This window comes from Electrophorus electricus, chromosome 1 (assembly GCF_013358815.1).
Source record: "Electrophorus electricus isolate fEleEle1 chromosome 1, fEleEle1.pri, whole genome shotgun sequence".
Lineage (NCBI taxonomy): Eukaryota > Metazoa > Chordata > Actinopteri > Gymnotiformes > Gymnotidae > Electrophorus > Electrophorus electricus.
Genome location: NC_049535.1, coordinates 28,311,184 through 28,319,032, shown reverse-complemented (window position 1 = coordinate 28,319,032; position 7,849 = coordinate 28,311,184). Strand labels below are relative to the sequence as shown.

The window sequence follows — 7,849 nt, the reverse complement described above, 5'->3', positions numbered from 1 at the left end:
AACTGTATGGATTACCATTTTTCTCTCAAATCTTTATGGCTATGCTATGTTTAGATATTTTTCTGCTGTTTTAGTTTGATGTCATTGTTACATTTGAATTTCTTGCAAACAAGTAATAGGCTTCTTTAAGATTTGGTGTATCTTTTCTTTATTTTGGTCTATTATAATGGGCAAATTATTTTCATTGATGTCATTACCAAAACATTGACTTTATCAATGTACCATTTTGTTACTACAATTATACATAATATATAGCAAAAGTGGTATTAAAGCTGTTTTCTCTCCAATGTTCTGCTGTTACATGAAAAATGAAATGAAATAATATTAATCAGAAGTTTATTGTTGAACAAAAAATTATTTGGTGATGAAAACATGAAAAATATTTGATGTGTTGAATGTTAAAAACTCAAAAGTTATTTTTATGGTCAATAATGTTTACAATATAAATGAGAGCAAATTATCTGCTTGTTGTCTCCTTTTTTGTTTTTGATGTCACTTAGCAAAAAAATCTAAAATATGTTATTTCAATGTAAGATCAGTTTAGCCCATCATTAGGTCTTTGCTTAAAACATTTAAACATTGTCTTGACATTTTGACGTTGCATGAAGGCAAGCCAAAATTTGCAGGATGGAGATGCAAAAAAAAGCAACAAAAAAAAGGGTGTGACAGACATAATTAAAACAAAATGATACCTCATTTTATTTACTGAAAGTAAAAGAAGAAAAATGCCCCCAATTTAAGGATCATAAATTACTGAAGAATTCACAGTAGTTCTGAATAATAGGTTTTATGGTCAGTAACTGAATAATAAGTGTGGAGTTTAAGCTGTTTATACTTATGCAGTGCCCTGCAGAGTGAGTTTTTTATGCAGCTTTGTAGAATTCCACAGAAGTTCATTGTTAAGCCATTGGCTTGTCATAACATTTAGTTTTCCAGCAAATCCTAGTTTTTCAAAAATTGAAAGGATAAAAGAAAATCTCTACTGACAATGCTGCATGCAATACCTATAAAACCTAGATCTGTAAAACAATTGTCTACAATTGTATTTTTATGCTTCCACTCTGTGCCAGGGTTTGCACCCCTCTCTCTGTGATCCTGGTCTCCCCAGACCCTTGGTGTGGAGCTTTGGCAGGAGCAAGGTCTGCCCCTGTCAGGCATGGGTGGGAGACCCTGTGCCCTGCAGCAGCTCAGCAGTATATATCATGTTCTGGCAGGTGCTCCATGACCATGAGTACGTGCAAAATTTCTGCGGGAAGTGGCGGCAGAAATGCAGCTGGCAATAGCTCTGCAGGGAGCTCCAGGACTTCCAAGAATCCCACCACTTGTACTGAGCCAGAGTGCTCAGGTAAAGGCTTCAGCCTGGCCTGAGACTGCACACAGTGGAGCAAAGCAAAAGAGGGACAGGATACACACAGTAGTCTGAAGCCTGGACACATAGAAGAAAGATACAGTTTGAAGTGACATCACAATATCAGCACAAATCAAGCGCCCATCAGTCCATGCTAAAAGGAGCTCAAACTCAAATAAAGCAAAGCCATGGGTCTGACAAGACCTCAGGCCTTAGCGTGTGTTGTTAACTTGGTAGTCAGCATTCTGTCCTGCACAGTTTCCTACCTTGGATGCAATCTGCTCAATTTGGTCAAAGGTGAGTCTCTTTCATTGTAAAGTCCACCTTGATCTCCACCGGGGTGGTCATCTCTTTGTTTCCATTCCAGAGTTCTTGATTGACAGCTGAAACCAAAACACCCATTATGCCTGGCAGGACACCTCAGCTATCATATGCCAGAACAATGTGAGCCAACACTCAAAAGCAGAAGCAACAGACGAAAAAATTACACTTCTACCTGCCAGATTTCGTCCTCAAGCTTGACGGTCCTCCAGGTCTTGGCAGACTCCATCCAGCCTGCATGCAGCAGAGGAGCGCTGTTTAGAGCCCCACACATGTGAATGTGTTCCACTTTCAGACAGGGACACATCAGAAAAGGCTTCTCCTTCTGACACTTCTTTGCCTCTGTTAAAAAGGAGTCCAGAATGATTTACTATTAGTCATGTCTGTGCAGCCATATGTATGTGTGGGTGGCAGTGCATTACAGCTCCTGGAAGTGCATTGTAGTTGTGCGTGTGCATGAAGTGCATGTGTGCAAGTGTGTGTTTGTGCGTGTGCGTGTGTGTGTGTCACAATTGGTGTCCCTGTTTCCTTGGTTTCCCTGTCGTGTCTGTTTTCCTTTACTTGTTTTCTCCTCCCCTCATCTGTTCTTTAACTCCAGTCCTTGTTTTGGTTCTCCCTGTTCCTATGTTCACCTGTGTCTGGTTAGTGCTTAATTGCCTTGGTTTTTTAAGTCCTGTGTTTGGCTTCCCATGTTGTCAGTTATTTTGGTAAATTTGGTCATGTGTGGAGTAGTTGCTGTTATCGTCCTTGCTTTATTTGTATACTTAGTTTGTGTGTTACTTGTCTCTCCTTGTCTCTGTTTATTTGCCTCCTGTGTTTTGGTTACCATCACTCATTAAATAGCCTCCTGAACATGGCTGCCATCATTGCACTGCCTTGCATATCAGATGCAGGGACTTCTTGTGGTAGTACATGCAGATCAAAGAGTCTCCCAACATGGCTGCGACAAGCACACACTTTTAAGGGCTAATGCTGTGTTCTGATTGCTGCACACTAACAACCAGTCCTGCAGAAGAAAAGACTCAATACAAGGAAAATACTGAACTTTAAACAAAAACTTAATAAAGCAACAGTGAGTGAGTCTTTAGCAAATCTTGCATCATTTCTTTTTAACACATAGTCCTTTGACAAAACCAGCATGAATCAGTAGCTGATGATTTAATAGTGCTTCCGTGAAGCCTGGTTGGCTTTTACAGAACAATCTCTTTTGTGACACTGCTGGGAAAAGCCCCAGTATTCAGCATCTTAGTCGGAGTTTTATAAAACACCTTCTGGGACACATCCACTGGGTCTGAATCCTTAGCTGGGCACAAACAGGAAAAAAATAAGAAAGGACAAAAAGATTATCTCAACATGCATGTATATCTACAGATGACAATGCCCTTTTCTACAGGGCATTACTAACGCCTCATCTTTTTTGTACAGTAAACTGGAACATGTGAAGAAGTGCTGATTACTCACCTTTCATACACTTGGAGAATCTCCGGTAGTCAGTCATCATTGGCAGGAAGTCATGAAATCCCACTGTTCCATTCTCTATGACAAACCAGTGATTGCACGAGTCAAGACCAGTTTTTTCCTTGCTATAAGCTAGGTTCAGACTCTCAAGCAAGTATGAGTGCACCATACCATCATAGTCTGCCCTCTCCAGAGCAGTGTGTACTTCTGGGCTCGTGGTGATTCCCACTGACTAAAGGGTAGAGCTTAGAGCATCTGCCTTAATACAGCCCTCACTGTTCTTAGCAAAGCACTCAAACACAGTTCTAAATCATAAAACAGAGAAGATTAAAAGAGAGGAAAACAATAAACAAATTTTCTGAATTTTCTTTTCAGCAATTTTAAGAGTTTATGAAGCCAACCAAAAACCTTAGTCAAAGTCATAAGTCAAAAAGTAAAGTGCACTTTTCATGTTGTATCTGTAAAACATTCACGGCAAAAGAGTCATCTAAGTTTCCATTACTGGTACATGTTAACCAATCACTGTCAATCTGAGCCTCAGTGAAAGGTTAATCATGTACCATAGAGGAAAGATCTTGCACACTGTTAGAAAGATAGGTAAGTGAATGGGTAAAAGACAAAGTGCTGGAGTCTTCAGACATCTCAGTTGTTCTCTTACAATTCATTACTTAAGTTTTGGTTAAAAAAGCATCAAGCAATTATCTAGATTACATGAAAACAGGAGATAGAAAGTTTGCTTCTTGTGGCTTTTTAAAATTATTTTTTAGTTTAATTTTTAGTTTCTTTTTTGTCATGACAGCTGCTACTGTGCTGGAGGAACACACACAGAGAGCAGGAACTCCGTCAGGTCATCCTTGTTGACGGGCATATGCAGGTCCAGCTTCTGGTGCTCATCATTTGAGGTCGTATGAGACCCCGTCCTCTTTTGAATAGGGGTCTCAGTTTCACTCACTCTCACTGTGGTGCGGCCTTTCTCTGTCTCCTTGGGAACGACATTTACGACTGGCTGACCTGTTTCATGGGGGCTTTTTGGGGTTGATATGCCCCTGTTGGGCTTTTGTTTGGTTCTCCGTGCAGACTCAGCAGAACCACCAGTGGAGGTCTGCGAGAGCACAGTAGGTCGGTCAGGCTGGGAGTCCTCTCTGCTCCCTGGAGCTATCAGCTCAGCTTCCCCTTCAATGTTAAATTCAATCAACTAATCCTTCACTGTTCACTACTGAATGGCAGCACTGCAAAGCTCCATACATTATATTTCTGAACAATTTTCATGACTCACAAAAGTAATGATTTGAATATCAATTTCATCTCACATAATTAATTTAATAAGTCGGAAAATGAAAGTCGAATTACAAAATGCTTTTTTGTGAATAGCGAAATAAATTTTGTAAAAGCAACCACAGTATATTTCACACTCCATACAACACTAGCATAAGTCTGGGAGTAGACGACACTCGTTCTGCACAATAAATCTGTGTAAATATTTCCATAGCACTGTTGGATTGTTGTTATTAGATGGTCCCAACAGGTGTGCAACCTTTTCCATCCCCTGTCATCCTGCAGCTGCACTGTCTGGTGGTTGATAATAGACCTAGTAAATCAACGGCATCACATCAGACAATTGGAAGCAAAGGGGGACCCAACTGCATAAGGAATCAGCAATCTAACATAATATTTTTAAAGTAATGAAAATACCATTTTACCACATTATTTATTTGGTCATCAGCCAATCAACTGCATTTATTGCTCAGTAGAAGTTAACCTTGGCATGTCTTTAGCTAATGGGTTCTTTGCCTGGATGGCAGGAACTGTGCCAAGAGGGAAGCCTGTACTCACAGCCAGTTGCTACCCGAGGACCTTTAAACACTGGCTTTCCTTTTTGGCAAAAACAACATCAGGCTATAAAACATAAATTGATTTTATGTTTTAACAATAATGAAGGTGTTGTTGGTGACACCCACAAGCTCGAAGTTGCATAATGATGTGATCACAAACCTAAGGATTCATAGCAACTTAATTATTCATGGTAATTATGTAAATTAAGGCGTATGAATACTAGGTTCAAAATATGCACCTAATGAAACACACGCGCACACGCACACACACATACACACACTCCATTTGTTTGCGGGAACATTTTTTGCTTGTTTACCAACTTGGTCTCTTGTGGTTGCACTTCATTCCTTTATTCGTCCCACCCTGACCCCTCTCTGCTTTCTTGAATTAGATTAAGCAAGTCTGGAACATGAATTTATGAATGAATGAATGCATGCAGGCATTAATGAATGAATGAATGAATGATCGAGCCAATGCACCTGTGTCCAGCAGGAGGCACTATTCTACAACCTCAATGTGTGTTGGACAAACCTGCAGAAACCCCTGTAAACTGATACACAGCCAAAAAGAAAAACAAGGTAATTCTAGATATTTTTGATAACCAATCGCTAAGACTTACTGTTTCATTTGCCCCCCCCCCCTTGTTAATAACCATTTTATTTGTAGTTCTTTTATGTATTTTCATCTACCATAAAAATGTTCAAGGTTTGCTATGTATCTGAAAATCATACAGACTTATGTCCAGCCAATGCACACACATATATCTTTAGCTCTTTGCAAGAATACACATGTGCAAAGCTGAAAGAGAGAGAGAGAGAGAGAGAGAGAGAGTGAGTGAGTGACTGAATGTGCATGTGTGTGTGTGTGTGTGTGTGTGTGTGTGTGTGTGTGTGTGTGTGTGTGTGTGTGTGTGTGTGTGTGTGTGTGTGTGTGTAAAATGCTCACCTACATTTTGTGGGCCTCCTTCTAAGCAGGTCCCACATGGAAGTGATTACATTGGGAGGATGAAAATACAGTGAAAATGCACAGTCCATTAGCTTCACACACATGCACACACAGAAAACTATAACACTTTTTGTCTCTTAAATCTTCCATTTGACGTGCCGCTTACTTGCCTTGAGCAGTATATTTCCACTCCAATCTGTCAGACAGTGTGGGTGTGTGTTAACTCTTGCTTATCCCCCTCTCCGCTCCTTGTCTGGGTGTTTGGGGGGGGGGGGGGGGGGGCAGGAGTGTACGTTCTTCAGGAGGAGCCATTTTAAAGGCCCTGTTTAAAGCTGCAGCACTGGGTAATTTGTCCATTATAAAAAGCAGCTGTAATGTGTCTCCTAGCTGTTGTAGGCCTTGAGACCAGGGTCCCACATTGCCTCACTACCCCACCTCCCTACCTTTGTACCCAGGCAGGCCTTGTCAGCCTTATAAGAGTTATGGGAGTTATGGGAGTCCATTCTGCTCTAGCTAGAATAAGCTGCCTTCACCCAAAGACAAACCTATTAACCTTTACTGCTAAGCCAACAAGGAGCTATGCACACACTTAGAGAACAGAAGTGATCAAGCAGTCCACAAGTGTGTATGTGTATGTGTGTGTGTGTGTGTGTGTGTGTGTGTGTGTGTGTGTGTGTGTGTGTGTGCGTGTGTGTGTGTGTGTGTGTGTGTGTGTGATACCAGCTTAACTTTTAAAATGTATTTAATGTTATGAAAATGCTATGAAAATAAACAGATAATGATGTCCTCACAGTCAGAACAGACCATGTCATCTGGTGTGCTTTCATATGTAATGTCTAGCTTGTTACATTTAATTTAAGCTTAATTTGTATTTTTCAACTACCAAGCAAAATGATCTAGCTGACATTTATGGCTATACTTCAAAAAAGAACAAATCTTTGTTTCATAACTTGTGAGGTGTCACTTGTGGATTGGATGTTCAGCTTACTAAAAGGAATAGAAGTATTCCCATTGATTCATAGTGGTTAAAGGCTGATGTCTGTGCAGTGCCAAAGTTTAAAGTTGTCATTGTGTGAACAGTAGTTCATTAGAAGCTGTCAATGTCTGTGTATTGCACTAGGACACAGATGTGTAATGGTATGTAGGTACTACTCCTCTGTGTTTCAGCTATATCACTGCAAGCACTCTGGTCCATGTGTGATTCTTCCTCACACACAGGCACCCACACAGACACACACCTCCTGCTGAGTTTGGCTCTCTGAAAATAGCCACTACAGTTACACACAAACTCTCTCTCTCTCTCTCTCTCTCTCTCTCTCTCTCTCTCTCTCTCTCACACACACACACACACACACACACACGCACACACACACACACACACACACAAACACACAGTGAGAGAGCCAAAATACATCTGTCGACGCTTCTCGGATCAGCAGCTGGTAGCAAAAGTTGTCTTTACCAAACACATTCTCCAAGTCTGACACTTACAACACTTACAAACACACACAATATGTAGATTACAGATATATAGATTACAATAAGTATGATTTCACAAACACACGCGCACACACACACACACACACGCACACACATGCACACACACACACACACACACACACACACACACACACACACACACACACACACACACACACACACACACACACACACACACTAGTTGTTGCTTTTTTATTTCATTGGAAAAAATATTTTAGCACCTATAGCTGCTTGAGCAGTTTTTAAACAGGAAGCATGTCCTGATAAGAGACACAGAAGCATGAACACACACATTGTTTACTTTTCCAGCCAACATATTTCTGTGTTGTATACATTTTCTGTTCTTGTGTTGTTTGTGTGCATGTGTGTGTGTGTGTGTGTTGTTGTTGTTGTAAGGTAAAAATTCCTCTGCCCACTGCTTAGCCTGTCCCTTCATGCCCTGAG

General features: G+C 40.7%; 1 long non-coding RNA gene across 1 annotated transcript; it reads right to left on the bottom strand.

Moving 5' to 3' along the window:
• Window positions 1-353: 353 nt before the first annotated feature.
• LOC113580238 lies at window positions 354-3,789 on the bottom strand. Its single transcript, XR_003410954.2, has 6 exons — window positions 3,299-3,789; window positions 3,131-3,205; window positions 2,938-2,972; window positions 1,845-2,011; window positions 1,615-1,731; window positions 354-1,426 (listed from the first exon to the last, which is right to left on the bottom strand). It is a non-coding gene; the product is annotated as an uncharacterized LOC113580238 (long non-coding RNA).
• Window positions 3,790-7,849: the final 4,060 nt, after the last annotated feature.